General features: G+C 38.0%; 1 pseudogene; it reads left to right on the top strand.

The window, feature by feature from the left end:
* The first annotated feature begins 3,878 nt into the window (after positions 1–3,878).
* LOC101276102 (AP-3 complex subunit sigma-2-like) lies at positions 3,879–4,530 on the top strand (annotated as a pseudogene).
* Positions 4,531–16,280: the final 11,750 nt, after the last annotated feature.

Here is a 16,280-nt window from a genome sequence, read left to right as displayed (position 1 = left end):
ACAGAAAAGCAATTTTTAGAAAAACTGGACATTTTAAAATGGAATATCTCATCGAAACAAAGTTTCTTTAAAAAATTTAAAATATTGAAATAAGGCTGAAGTCAAAGTAAATGCTCATTTTGTTATCCAAGCAAGGAAAACCATTTACCAATGTTGAATTAATTTAATTGTGTGTGATTGCAGCAGATGAAGAAATGTGTCCAGAGAAAATAAGCTTGATTAAGGCTACTAGTCTTTTAGTGAGAACAGTTGCTGCAAGAGGTAAGGACATTGAGGAAAACAGATGGAGTAAACATACTTTCCATATTCCTCCCACTGAGTACAATACATCTAAAATCCCTGGATATTATATACTGAAAAACATAAGAAGGCTCTGAAAAGTGGAGAGAAGAAGGCAGACTGGATAGGGAGCTTAGGACCCAAAGAATGCTGAGTTCCCTGACCTTTTCTTTCTGACTCATCTATCCCACACTGGGACTGGGGAAGCTAGCATCCTAACAATGCCAATGGGAGCAGATGAAAAAACAAACAGAAAACAAGAAAAGCATGCTCTCTCTAGCCAAAAGGCCAGGAAAAGGGCTACCTAGCAAGACAGAAACTTAAATAATAACTGTTCTACTCCAGCCAAGCACCACAGGAGAAGCTGTGGCCAAGTCTTACCCATCATCCAAACTGGAGTGGAGAGTCTAGGTGTGTAACAAGGTACCCCAAACCACCTGCCATTGTTGTGTCAGAGGCTGAGGGGGGAAACAGGATCTTTGTCCATACTGAGTGGTAATGAGGAGCCTGTGGTGTTGGTGAAAATGACATGGGAGCCTGGAATTCATCTACACCTGGTGACCTGGTGTCAGAGAAAGCCTAGAGGAGGGTCAGGTCTTTAATCACCTCTCAGAGAATATGAGGCCAACCCTCCTCCCAGTGTCAGTGGGGACCCATCATTAACAAGGACCCTCACCCTTCAAGTTGTCAACAGAATCCTAATGGAGAATCTGCATCTAATTTCACTTGGCAGGAACAAGGTGGAGTTGTTCCCCAACTGGAGTTATGTCAGGGGGAGCTTGCTAAAATACAAGGCTTATATAAGACCCAGAGTCTCACAGCATGTGAAATGTCCAGATTTCAAAAGAAAATCACTTGTTATACTAATAACCTGGAAAATCTAAATTTGAATGAAGAAAGACATTAGAAATAACAACACTGAACACTGAAGTGTCAACACTGAAATAACACAGATGTTAGAATTATCTAACAAGGATTTTAAAGCAGCCTTCATTAAAAAGCTTCCACAGGTAATTGTGAACACCATCAAAACAAAGGAAAAATAGACATTATCAGCAAGAAACAGAAGATATAAAGAAGAATCAAGTGGAAATTCTAGAACTGAAAAACCAAAAAATAAAGTCAATGGATAGTCTAACAGAAGAAAAAGTGTATGCGACGATAGAGCAATAGGAGAGAGAGAAAATAGACTGAAAATAGAAGTGAACAGAGCTTCAGGGACCTGCGGGCTATAACAGAAAATCTAACGTTCATGTCATCAGTGTCCCAGAGGAGAGGAGAAAGAGAATTCAAAGAAATAATGGATTAAATTTCTCCAAATTTGTCAGAAGACATAAACTTACAGATTCAAAAAGCTGAGTGAACCCCAAAAGGATAAATCTAAAGACACATCATAGTTAAACTTCTGAAAAGTAAAGACAAAGAAGAAAATCTTGAAGGCAGTCAGAGAGAAACACAGGAAACAATTTGAACGATATCAGAAACCATGGAGGCCAGAAAGAAGCAGCATAGCATTTTTCAAGTGCTGAAATAAGTCAACCCAGAATTCTATATCCAGAGAAAATATTTTCAGGAATGAAGAAGAAATTAAGACATTCTCAGATTGAAAGGAAAACTAAGAGAATTCATTGCTTGTAGACCTACTGTGAAAGAATGACTAAAAGAAGTCCTCTAAACAGAAAGGAAATGATAAAAGAAGGAATTTTGCAACACCAGAAGGAAGAAAGCAGAAGAGAAGAATAAAAACGTGAGTAAATATAAGACTTTCCTTCTTCTTTTGCATTTTTATAATTATATTTAATGTTTGAAGCAAAAATTATTATAACTGTGTAATGTGGTCCTCTGTTTATGTAGAAGAAAAATTAAAGCTAATTATGTTATACATGGGGAAGGGTAAATGGACATAAAGGGAAGTAAGGTTTCTATACTTTACTCAAACACATAAAATGTCGACATTAGTAGACTGTAAGTTATGCTAATATAGTATAATATGCAAAGTAACTACTAATATAGTTATGGAAATAGATACACTTAAAAACATGGATAAATCAAAATGGAATTCTAAAGAAAGTTTAAGGAACTGACAAGAAGATAGAAAAAAAAAAGGAACAAATGAAAAACAGAGACAGCAAACAGAAAAAAAATAAAATGGCATAATTAAGTCTCGACCTATCACTAATTACAGAAAATGTAAATAGTCTGAATATATTGAATTAAAAGATAGAGGTTGGCATAATAGATTTAAAAAACAAAAAGAAAACATGACCTAACTATTGGCTATCCACAAGAAACTTGCTTCAACTATAATGATATGTGTAGGTTGAAAGTGAAATGATGAACTGAGATACACTACACAAACACTAATCAAAAGAAAGCAGGAGTGGCTATATTAATATCAGATTCAGTGGACTTCAAGGCAAAGAAAACCACTGGAGACAGAGAGTCAATCGACTAGGAAGACACAGGAATCCTAAATTTGTATGCACCAAAAAGCCAAGCTGCAAAGCTGTGAAGCAAAATCTGATAGAACTGAAAGGAGAGAGACAAATCCACAGTTACAGCCGAAGACTTCAAAACCCCATCTCAACAACTGACAAAACAGCTAGACAGAAAATCCTCAAGGACAGAGCTCAACAAGACCATCAACCAAAAGGATCTAATCAATATTCATAAAGCACTCTACCTGCCAACAGCAGAGTATACGTTATTTTCATGCATCCATGGAACATATGCCAAAATAAATATTTTCCTGGGCCATAAAACAAATCTTGACAAATTTAAAGGAATTGAAATCACATGGAGTGTTCTCTCTAACCACAATGGAATAACACTAGAAATCAAGAACAGGAAGAGATCAGGAGAATCCCCAAACACCTGGCAGCTAAAACAGCACACATAAGTAATCTGTTGGTCAAGGAAGAAGTCTTGAGACAAATAACAAATACATTGAACTTAGTGAACATGAAAGCAAAACATCAAAAATTGTGGGATGCTGTTAAAGCAGTGCTTAGATGAAAATCTGTAGCCCTAAATGCTTACAGACGAAAAAGGAGAAGTCCCAGATCAATAATCTAAGCTCTCACTTCAAGAACTTAGAAGATGAAGAGCAAAATAAACTCATAGTCGAGGAGGAAAAAGCAAAAATCAATAAAATTGAAAACAGACACACAATAGAAAAGTCAATGAAACATAAGTTTTTATTTGAAAAGATCAATAAAATAGACAAAACTCCAGCAAGACTGACAAATAAAAAGAGAGGAGAGAAATTTCTATTATCAGTTTGAAACAAAAGATCACACTACAGAGTTTGCATACATCGAAAGAATAAGAGAATACGCTGAGCAACCCTAGACACATAAATTTGACAGTTGAGATGAGATAGATTAATTCTGTGAAAAGTATATAAACTACTCCAACTCATCCAATGAACAGCCCAATAACAACTAATTAAATTAAATTTATACACACACATATATACGTATACACACATATTAATAAAATAGAATAAAAACCCAGAAATAGTTCCATATAAGTATGGCCAGGTTGTAGTGGAAGGAGAGGCTCTCTGAAAGCAGCTGGTGGTGAAAGGAGTGTGGCGGGCAAAGATGATTCAGGCAATCCTGGTTTTCAATAACCACGGGAAGCCACGTGGCTTGTCTGCTTCTACCAGCGTTTCCCAGAAGAAATTCAACAGCAGGTTATTCGAGAGATCTTCCATCTGGCTCTCAAACGGGATGACAACGTCTGTAACTTCTTGGGGGGTGGAAGTTTGATTGGTGGGTCTGACTACAAACTGATTTATTGGCGTTTTGCTACCCTCTACTTTGTATTTTGTGGGGATTCATCAGAGAGTGAACTTGGGATCTTAGACCTCATCCAGGATTTTGTGGAGACTCTGGACAAGTGTTTCGAAAATCTTTGTGAATTGGATTTGATCTTCCATATGGATAAGGTGCACTACATTCTTCAGGAGGTGGTGATGGGTAGGATGGTGTTGGAAATAAACATGAATGAAATCGTGGCTCAGACTGAAGCCCAGAACAGGCTGGAGAAGTCCGAGGGTTGTCCTTCAGCAGCACCCGCCCGGGCCGTGTCCACCGTGAAAAACATCGGCCTGCTGGAGATGCCTCGGATTATCAATGTTGGCGATCTCAACATCAAGGTCCCCAACCTGTCGCAGTTTGTCTGAGGGTAGAAGACGGCTGAACTGAGTCCTTGGAACCAGCAAACCGAGCCAGTCCTGCAGCAAAACCTGATCTGCGCCCTAGAGGAGTGCAGCCTCGGGCCCTGGCCCCTGCTGTCCTGCAGCGGGAAGGAGTCCTGTGTCCACTGCCAGCCTGTGCTTGCTTCTCACATGTGTGGCCTTGCCCGTCTCTCCTACACGCGGCCACTGCAGATGTGAAGGGTCCTGGCTTCCTCAGTGGGGTGCAGGTGCCCAAGCCACTCGCCCCCTTTACCTGCCACGTTGCAGCCACTCCCAGGGACTGCAGACTGTCGTGAGAACAGAACCTCACCACGAGGATGTTCTCCGACTAGAGTCTTCAACCTTAGCACCGCGAGGCTCCCTGAGGTCCTGTAGCATTGACTTCCCTGGTGAGGTACCATAGCTAGAAAAGGGCTGACCCTCTAGATGTGGGGATGTGGTGAGTGGCAAACAAGGGCAGGATGTTGTGAGGTCCAGAGTCGCCTACTGGCTCCACTAGAGTTGGCACACCCAGAATCCTTTTGTAGAGCCAAGCTGTCTCCTCACCACCTCCTGAGGCACACACTCCCCTCTGCCACAGTCCTGGCTCTGCTCTCGCAGGTGTTTACGTGCAGGACACAACCCAAGTCATAGGCCTGTCGTTTGCCTGCCCTGCCACATTTCTGAGGGCACAGCCCACAGCCAGAGGGGTCCCCCTCAAAGGGGAGGAGCCCCGTGTCTGCAGAAGGCAAAGCTGACAGCGTGGAACATCTCAGAATCATGACTCTTCCAGGTTTAACACACATTCTCCTCCCGAGGAGCAGACAGGTCAGTTGCTGTGTTATGGATGATGAGTCTGTCCAGGAGACCCACTGCTGTCTACACCAGCTTCTGGAGCAGGAGAGCCTGAACTGGGGTCACGTGTTCTGGACCTGGCACAGGGGGAGGCTGGGGACACGGGCAGCGTGCTGGCTGAGACTGGTGCCAGTGCAGCATCTTCTCCCCAGTGTGCGAGGGGCCCCTGCCTGAGCTCCTTCTGGGCACGCCCTGTTCCCCTCAGATGACAGTGCCCTAGAGCTAGCTGTGGATACTTGTAACTGTTTACATGTGATAAGAGGCTTTTTCCTGTGGTTAACTTAGAGCTGAAGCTGCTCCTCGAAATAGTACCTTTTACTCCTGCGCTGCCTCGGGACCAGGTCTCAGGTATGATGTTGAGCTGCCTTGAGATTCGGGAGCTCGCTGCTCCATCATGGTGAAGTCTCCCGGCCCGGGAACTTCTCGTGCCTGCTGACCGGTGGCCCAAACTGTCTCGTCAGGCCTCCTGATGCTGTCGCAGAGCCCATCTGAGATGGTGCCTGACAGGACCATGGTCAGGACCACGTCTTTTCCTGCTTTGAACCGTGCTTCTTGTGGTTGGTGCTCTTTGCTCTCTGTAGCCTCTTAACCTCAGTCTTTTGGAACATCTACGATAACCACAGAGGTGGGCAGTGTTGATCAGAAGAGTTTACTTTTTTTTTTTTTAACAGACATTTCAGCATATTCACATCCCTCTCTTTCACATTTGCTGAAAGTGATACAGGAACAAAATGATATTTATTTTGTACCTACTGTAAGGTGGCATGAGCGAGATCCTTCCACAATCCTTACAACAGACACTGTTATCTCCATTTTGCAAGTCAAGAAAGTAAGAATCAGAGAGGTCAAGTAACCGGCTTTAGGTCACAAGCGCTAAGAACTGAGACTGTCTGTCTGCCTAAATCCACAGTTCATTTTTTTTCACTGCTCAGGATGGCCTCTCCCAATTTTATTTTCTTTCTTATGGATAAAGAAACCTCAAAAAGGTTAGGTACCTTCTCAGAAACTGTGATAAAAACCAGCTTGGTTTTTCTCAGAAACTGTGATAAAAACCGGCTTGGTAGCCAGTGACAGCATCAAAGAGTGTAAGAGCTGGAGGGTCCTCCACATGCCTCCATTGAGCTGGTGAGGAAGCAGAAGCCCAGAGTGTTAAGTGTTATGTCAAGGGTCACAAAGCTAGAATGAAGTCATTTTTCTTTTTTAAAAATTTTTATTGGAGTATAGTTGATTTACAATGTTGTGTTAGTTACAGGTATACGGTAAAGTGAATCAGTTACAAGTATTAAAAAAAAAAGTACGGCCAATGAATTTTTGACAAAATATAAAAGAATTCAATGGAGAATGAATAGTCTTTTCAAAAAATGGTGTTAAGCAATTAGAAATTTATAACCAGACATTGAATCTTGGCATAATCTCACATCTTATATAAAAATTCAGTAAAAAAGGATCATAGATTTAAATATAAAATATACAATTATAAAAATATTAGCGGATAACATAGGAGAAAATCTTTGAGAGAGAACTAGGGTTTGGTGAAAAATCCTTAGATGTGATACTAAAAGCATGATGGATAAAAAAAAAAATAAACTTGTTAAATTAGACTTCATCACAATTAAAAACTTTTGCTCTATAAAAGACTCCATGAAGATGAGGAAAAGTTATAGATTGGAAGAAAATATATGAACACCACATATCTGAAAAAGGGCTCAAAACCCAACAGCACACAATCCATTTAGAACATAGGCGACATCCATTTCACTGAAAAGGATATAAAGACAAGCAAATGAAAAGATGTCCATCACTAGCCATCAGGGAAATGCAAATGAAGGCCACAATGAGAAATCATTGTATATGTATTAGAATGGCTAAAACTGAAAATGATAACACCAAATGCTGGTAAGGATGTGAGGACACTCAATCTCTTGTAAATTGCTGGTGGGTATGTAAAACGATACACAACCACTCTGGAAAATATTTTGGCATTTTTTTTAAAAAAACTATACACTCACTGTATGTCAGCAGATTAATTCCTGAGCATTTATCACAGAGAAGTAAAAATTTAAATCCACACAAAAACCTACACACAATTCATAGCAGCTTTATTTGTAATAGCCAAACCTGGAAACAGCCAAAATGTCTCTCAGTAGGTGAACAAAGTGAGATAGAGTTGTCCCATGTCCCAAGACCACCAAGGATACCAAAATCCACTAATGCTCAAGCCCCATATATAAAATGTGTAGTATTTGCATATAACTCATGCACATCCTCCTGTATGTTTTTAACTCATCTCTAGATCTTACACTTAATAGTGTAAATGCTATACAATTTAAATAGCTGTCAGCGTGTGGCAAATTTAAGTTTTGCTCCTTGGAAATTTCTGGAATTTTTATTTTGTTTTGCGTACTTCTGATCTGCAGTTGGTTGAATCCCTGGATTCAAAACCTGAAAATATAGAGGCCCAAATGTATAGCCCTATGAATCTTCAACAATAAAAATGAACAAACTATTGATACACTCAGTAACTTGGATGTATCTCAGGGATATTATGTGGTTGGGAAAAAAACTTAGTCTCAGCCGGTCCCATGCTGTATTTACAAAACATTTATTAAATCGCAAAATTATAAGATGGAAAAGAGATTAATGGTTGTCAGGAATTAGAGATGGTGGGGGTGTCTCTGATAAGGGTTAGCACATGGAACATCTTTGTGGTGATGTGATAGCTCTGTATCTTCATTGTGTGGTAGTGGTTGTGTGAATTCACCTGTGTAATAAGTTGACAGAAAGTTATGCACACATATTAAATTCATCTCTCTTTGCTGAAGTTTCTCAGTAATCTCTTGGATGAAGCTCATCCTCTGTTGGGTTTCTCAGGTTAGGTTCATGAATAGAGTATTTCTTAAGATCCTGCAAGTTTATAACTACTTTTCTATAGCCTTGACATTTGAAGAATAGTTTGGCTGAATATAAAATCCTTGGTTCCATGTTTGCTTTATTGAGTTTCTGAAAATGTTGCTCCATTCTTCTACTGCTTCATATGCAGCTGTCAAGAAGTCAGTGGTCAATAGATTGACTTTCCTCGGTAAATCACTATGACTTCGCTGGATATAAAATTCATTGATTCTCACTTTATTGTGTAGAATTTCTTTGAAATGGTTGGTTTACTGTTTTCTTGCTTTGGACATGGTTGCCAAGAAGTCTTGTCAACAGGATTTTCTTTCCTTTCTGAATGACTATATTTTTTTTCCTGGATCCCCTTAATATTTTTTCTCAATCTTTAATTTTGTTTTAAGTCTATAATAGATTTACAAGGATACGTCCGTTTTCTAAGATATGCCTTGGGGACTTTCAGTGTATAGATGTAGGTCTCCTTTTATTTCCAGGAAGTTTTCTAGAATAATAGTTTAAAATATTAGATAATTCTATTGATTTCTTCTTTTTTCCATGAATAATTATATGAATGTATTCTATCTTCTTTCCTTATCTTCTATTGCTATCATGTCATCTGTGATTCTTTCCACTTTTTAAAATAACTTTTTCATTCTTTTGGCTTTTCTTCGTGTCTCTTATTTAACTTTTCATTTAAATCTCTTCTGCTCTGGGCTGATTGTAATTTAGATTTAATTGCTTTTCATTTTGAATTCCCAATAGCCACTGCTATCATAGCACCACTCAGACATGTTTCAAGTATTTCCCATTAAGGATGGTACTCTCCTATTTGGAATGATTTTCCCTGTGTTCCATTATCTCTAGGCTTCATGCTGCCATTTCCTCTTTTCTACACAGTTTCCCCTTGACTCTCACCACAACCCTTGTTTCTGAAGCTGTCTTATAAATTTGGATGTTTATCTTTCTATTTACAGGTAATTTGAAGGAAATTAGAGTTGTCTCATTAATTTGAAGGTAATATTTCCAAATCTGTTCCTACACGGCTAGGTAACTCCCAAATAGTCTGTTTCAGATCATTGCGGGAGTAGTTAAATATGTCTTTCATTATTATAATGAGGCAGTAATTTTGACAGTGTAACATTGGCACAGGGATAGACATATAAATAAATAGTTGAGACTAGGGACTCCAGAAATATATCACACATATAACTTACATTGATTTGTGACCAAGAATGCCAATTTGTTCAATGGATAAAGAATATACTTTTTAACAAGTGATACTGGGACAAGAAAAAAAAGAACATTGACTCTTATGACATATGTGAAAATTAACAAAATGAATCATAGGCCTAAATGTAACAGTTAAAATGATAAAATTTCTAAAATAAAATATGGGAAAAATCTTCTCAGCCTTGAGATAGGCAAAGACTTTTTAAGATACAAAAGCATTAACCATTAAAGAAAAAAACGATAAATTTTACTTTATCAAAAAACTTGCTTGTTGAAAGATTTAATTAAGAAAACTAAAAGGGAAGCCACAGAATGGGAGAAAATACATGCGATACGTATTTGACCAAAGGCTTGTAGCCTTACCTTATACAACTCAGTAGTAAAAAGAGGATAAACCCGACAGTACAGAGCAAAATATTTGAACAGTTGCTTCAAACAAGATAAATTACAAATGGCCAATAAGCGCATGAAAAGTTGCTCAACATCATCAGCCATCAGAGAAGCGCAAGTCCAAAGCAAAATGAGTCCCACTACTCACAAACTAGAATGGCTAAAGTTAAAAAAACATTAGCAATAGAAAGTGTTGACTTGTGGAACTTTTGTGCATTTCCAGTGCAAATGTAAAACGATACCCTCACTTTGGGAAACTGGCAGCTTCTTTAATGTTAGCCGTACATTTTCCATACGATCTAGCAATTCCACTTTTAGGTATTTACCAAAGAGAAATGAAAATATAGGTCCATATAAAAACTTGCACCTGAAAGTTTGTAGTAGCTTTATTCATAAGAGTCAAAAATTGTAAACATATCCATAAGCTGGTGAATAGATAAACAAACAGTGGCAATATCTACACTACAGGATATTACTAAGCAATAAAAGGGAATAAACTACTGATACATTTAACAATATGGGTGGATCTCAAAAATAGTATGCAAAGAGGAAAAGCCAGGCACAAAAGTACATATCGAATGATTCTCTTCATATGAAAATTTAGAAATGACAAATCTAAGGTATAGGGATGGAAAGCGCATCAGTGGTTGACTAAGGCCGGAGGTGGGGCTGGATTCACTGGGAAAGAGCACAAAGGAATTACTCTGTGTCTTATTGTGATGATGGTTGCATTTGTCAAACTCATTACACTGTTCACTTAAAATGGATTCATCTTTTAAATGAGTTTTAAATGAGTTATGCTGCAATGGAGTTGATAAGTTATAAAAATGTTGAAAAGAAATCTTTCAATATTTAAAAATATTGGAAAGATAGAGTAGTATAGGAAATTGACTATTATAATGCTTTCAATTAGTGAGATCCCTTTGCACAGTATATTTTAAAAATATTGGTCCAAATAAAGTCCAGAAGTAGTCACTTAACCTGAATATTAAAATCATTAGTAAATATGCATATACAGATATGTATATATATTTATCATCTATATTTCCTAGATATTTTATCAAATAGAGACTATTTGCTTCTCGGAAACCAGCCATAGCGTAAGACAATTTCCTCTGATCTTTTTGTACATCTATTTTGTGTTGTTACAATGATTATTTTCATGCATGTATTACTGAAGTATTAGTCACAGTATATCTGTTTTAAAATATGCTTCATTTTCTTTCTTCTTATGCTTTTCTAAGTGTTGGCTGACATCTGCCTTCTACATAAGAAAAGTGAAAAGTCAAAAACCTTTCACTTATTACAGTGTTCTGAAGCTTCATTTTCTTATAATTCAGGGATTTTGCAGACCAATTCCCCACACCTTGAGGAATACAAACCATCCCATTCTAACAGTAACTCATTTGAAAACATCACCAACCTTAACCATCTGTTTCCAGCTTCTAAAATCTGACCAGCAATGATCTTTAGAAAAGCAGAAATTTCAGTTGATCTATTCAATGACTATTTGTTTCATAAAATTCATGCTCCTAGTTCAGTAATCCTGAATCTTTATGTACACTTTCTGCAGAGTCAGCGTTGTGAAAGTAGATAGATGCATAAACAAGGTTGTTTCTTTCTAACCTAACTGCTAAATACATATATATTAGTTTGCTAAGGCTGCCATAACAAAATACCACAGATTTAGTGGCTTAAACAAGAGACATTTATTTCCCACAGTTCCAGAGGCTAGAAGTCCAAGAGCAAGGTGCCAGTAGGGTTGGTTTCTCCTGAGGCCTCTCTCTTTGGCTTGTAGTTGTCTGCCTTTTCGCTGTGTCCTCACATGGTGTTTCCTCTGTGTGTGTGTACATCCCTGGTATCTTCCTGTGTGTCCAAATTTCCTCTCCTTATGACCCAGGTCAGAAACTAACAGCCTTATTTTAGCTTAATTACTACTTTAGAAGCCGTAGCTCCAAACACGGTCACATTGTGAGGTAGTGGGGATTAAGACTTCAATGTATGAATTTCGGGGGCGGGGAGAACAATTCAGTCCATAACATCACATGACTCATCATCCCCTTTCATGTGGTTCTTTAGCCCCATAAGATGTCAATAGATGCCCACAGTAAAAACTGTGCCACAGCAGAATATTCTGCCAGACCCTCAATGAACAGTGCTCTGAGTGAAATCACCTTCCTTCTCAAGTTTTGCCTGAATGCAGAGTGTACATTCACGTCAGAGAATACTCACTTTGGCAATTTAGAAACAGATCTTGTTGTGCAAAGTTCGACCCACTTTACTAACTTTGTGAATAATGTCTGAGAGGAAATGACTATCACTTCACAAAAACTCATTATAGAGCTTGGACACAATCTTATTAAGTAGCTATTGTATTATTGTACGATCAGAGTCATCACATCTGGAACTTTCAAAAGGAGCTCCATCTCTGTTACAGCTGACTCCAGAATGTGTGCCAAGTATTTTTTAAAAACATTCACCTTCTGCAACGTATGTTTTTGAGAGCATGTGGTTTACATTTGCATTGAATTTCTCATCCATCTGTCCACAAGAATGGATACGTTTTATCGAGCATTTCCTGAGTTCACACTGGAAAAGTATTATTATCCCAAAACATTGACCACCAAAAGGAAAGAGAGAAGGTTGCACTTTTGTCAGCAGATGAGTCCTTGTTTCAAAAATGAACATAGAGTTTCAGCCGATTCTTTTTTTTTAAATTAAGTTATTTATTTGTTTTTATTTTTGGCTGTGTTGGGTCGTCGTTGCTGCCCGCGGGCTTTCTCTAGTTGCGGCGAGCGGGGACTACTCTTCGTTGCAGTGCGCGGGCTTCTCACTGTCTTGGCTTCTCTTGTTGCGGATCATGGGCTCTAGGCATGCAGGCTTCAGTAGTTGTGGCACATGGGCTCAGTAGTTGTGGCTTGTGGGCACTAGAGCGCAGGCTCAGTAGTTGTGGCTTAGTTGCTCCGTGGCATGTGGGATCTTCCTGGGCCAGGGCTTGAACCCCTGTCCCCTGCATTGGCAGGAGGATTCTTAACCCCTGCGCCACCAGGGAAGCCCTCAGCTGATTCTTATGCACATAGAAATCAAAATTGTGCTTTTTTGTGGTTCCATCTTCCTGCACTGTAAACTTTGAGTCACCATGAAAATAGGTAAAGACATCTAGAATGTAATTGATTTAACCACCATAAGTTGAAGTTGAGAAGAAATTGTCATTATCACTAGAATTACTGCCAGTGATTTATATATTCATATATTTTGGTATATATGCTATATACCAAACATATTAAATAGGCATAGCTGTTCTAAGGTCGTTTACACAGCATTCCACAGTTGCCAAGGACACTTTGGTAATTCTGCACCATTTCTTCTGTAGCGGAAGTGTATTGCAAGCTCTTTCCTTGGAATACATTGGCCTCTACCTTTTCCCAGCCTCACCTTCTTTGTTTCCTGAAGCACTGTGGAGCAGTTGTCATATGTGAAGTAGTGACCACGTTCACAGAGGTCTAAACTGGTATTGTATACCCAAACTTAGTCTATAGGTGGGTTTTATTTGTCTCAAGCAGTCTTAATCTTTTAACTTTTCCTGTATAAAATCAGAAGACTTCACATAAAAATGTAGAAACTTTTGTGAGTTTGTTTTTTTCTAAAATTACTAGTATTGGTTGTATTTCAGGAAGTTGAGTCCTGGTTTAAAAACATACAGACACACATGTAAATATAACACCTATCCATATAAAATTTTATAAAATTGGCAGTGATATTATTAATACTATTACAGTAAGGTGATGAATTTTGCAATAAAGGATAAAATCACTGAAAATATAAACAAAATGTGATGTCCTACTACCTAAAATAGATAAGAAACATTTATAATTCACCTAGCTTTATCAATGTGCTTCTGAAATCTTAGGTAATTCAAAAGTTAAAACAAAAATAGTTCCATAAATTTCTGAAAGCTTTCCAAACTTTTCTTTCATTCATTCATTCAACCTTTTCTCTAATCAGTAATAAAAAATGATTTTATATTAGGTGAAAAAGACTCTCCAAGCTGTGGTTTTTGAAATAACTTTGAGTAGCAGGGGAAGGTGTAGAGGTGTTATGTTGGATGAATGTCACTGTGATTCGTAGAGAAAACGCTACTTTGAAGGAACACAACATGTATTAGACATACTCAATATCCATCCATACGTGCACATACTCATACCTCCAAATAACGCGTGTTCCCAGTAGAAATTCCCACCCAGCATTTTTTGGAAAATTTATGTTTTCTGAATCCTGAATCCTGAGGAAAATTAATGCCTAAACTGGGAAAATGGAAAGAAGAATTATAGTTTTCATGTGAAAAGTAAAATTGAACAATCTGTGGAGAGATGTTACTGGTTGGAAGGAATCCACAGATGCCAAGTGAAAAGCAGGAGTGGGAGATACTAACACTGTGGAGTGGAAGGTCGAAGTTGACACTTCCGGATCTGGCACAGGAGCAGGTGGGAGAGAGGTGGTCTGTCTAGCAGCCTACTTGTAACTATGTCGTGACTGCGTTTGTGGCCCTCTCTGGCTAACAGTGAGTCACTGTGGTAAATTAAATACTAATAAGTTATGCACATACTTTACACAAACCCTGTTGGTGGTATTCCAAGAAATAAGTTTTGGAAGCCAAATGAGTCCTTCAATTGGAATTTTAACACATGCCCTTGATAGGAGATCTGAATGTTACATTATGCAGACACTACCTAATAATGCTTATTAGAGTTTTCCGTTATTTTAATATTTGCTACAGGTGACAGTTCTTTGTAAATGCCATCAAAATTAACATTTCTTTTTTTTTTTTTTTTCTGTACGCGGGCCTCTCACTGTCGTGGCCTCTCCCGTTGCGGAGCACAGGCTCCGGACGCGCAGGCTCAGCGGCCATGGCTCACGGGCCCAGCCACTCCGCGGCATGTGGGATCTTCTCGGACTGGGGCACGAAGCCGTGACCCCTGCCTAGGCAGGCGAACTCTCAACCACTGAGCCACCAGGGAAGCCCAGCATTTCTTACTTCCTAAACAATTGTTTAAAGATATCTATAATAATCAGGAAAGAGAATGAAGAAATGTTGGAAGTATTTTATGACTAACCTAATGTTTCAGGAATTCCTGATACTTCTCAGGAATTCTGATTTTTTGTTTCCAAATTCTGAAGATTAATATCTGTTGGGAATTTTGAAACATTATCTTCCACTAACTTCAGGAGTTTTATGGAGTCAAAATTTCTAATTTTAAAAGCGTGTTTTCAGTCACTTATTTGGAGGCTCAGTTAATAGTCTAATTTGACATATATGGAAAATTTATGATTTTCTTTTCTGGGGCAAAACAGAGAAGTACTTTATGCTCAACCTGTGTGCTTGTGAATGCGTGTATGCATGTGTAGGATATTAAATAGATAGCTTTTGGTAAAATAGAAACAATGGGCTAATAATTTTGAAAAAAAATATAGTACACTTTCTATTTCCATATAAAATGAATTAATCTGCACTTAATACAATGCATTACTTATTCACATCTTATTTAATAATAAGTAAAGAACCTTAAGAATGTTACTTGACCTTCCTCTTCTATTCTGTTTACTTTGCCAAGGAAAGAAGTGCTGTGAATGTTGAGATTTGTATCAAAGATTTCTAAAATCACCCACAAGTATAGACTTAAAGGACTTTAAAAACCTGATTGTTCACACACTTGTAATGATGACTCATATCTTATAAAGCTGGCTTGAAACCCCACAGATCTTTCTGTACTTAAAAAATGTAAATGACTTTTTTGCCCATGGGGAGATTAATAAATTCACTAAGGTGAAAAAAAATGAATTCTGTCTTTCCCAGTAAGAAAATTGCTCAAAGATTAATTTAGCCTGTTTAATTCATCTCTCAAATGTTTCTCAGAGCTCTAAAATATTTTTCTACCTTCCTTGCACCTGGGGCATCAATTTGATTATTTTTACTCTTGAATTCAGTGTGTCTACTTTCTTCTATATCGAGCTATTTTCATTTTCATTCAGTTCATTTTATTCTTGGTTTCTTTTTTACTTTTCTAGACGATTATTGCTATTCATATTTTGCTGATAATCTCCTTTCATATTATTTTGGGCTCAAAGCTGGAAGGAATATGTAATAGATATTGATGTTCCCCTCCTTTTTCCAGTCTCAATCCTTTCTTTTCCTATACATAAATACACATCATCAGTGTTGATAAACTTGTGGTTTGTTCAATACTAGACCCACTGCTTTTTCAAGGAAATAACATTTTAAGCTGAGGGAGGCCATAACAAACCTTTAGTAACAACCGCCAGGCTTCCAAGATCCTGTAGTATTTACTAAAAGGGAAAACTGAGTCAAATTTCACATATTTTATGTGTGTCATTTTTATCAAAAAATACAGTTGACTGTGACATATTTTTTTTACTGCCTGTTTTAAACAGCACAGTG

The sequence above is a fragment of the Orcinus orca genome, chromosome 17, assembly GCF_937001465.1.
Source record: "Orcinus orca chromosome 17, mOrcOrc1.1, whole genome shotgun sequence".
NCBI classification, from domain to species: domain Eukaryota; kingdom Metazoa; phylum Chordata; class Mammalia; order Artiodactyla; family Delphinidae; genus Orcinus; species Orcinus orca.
Note: the sequence above shows the minus strand (reverse complement) of the source record. Positions and strands in the feature narration are given on the sequence as shown.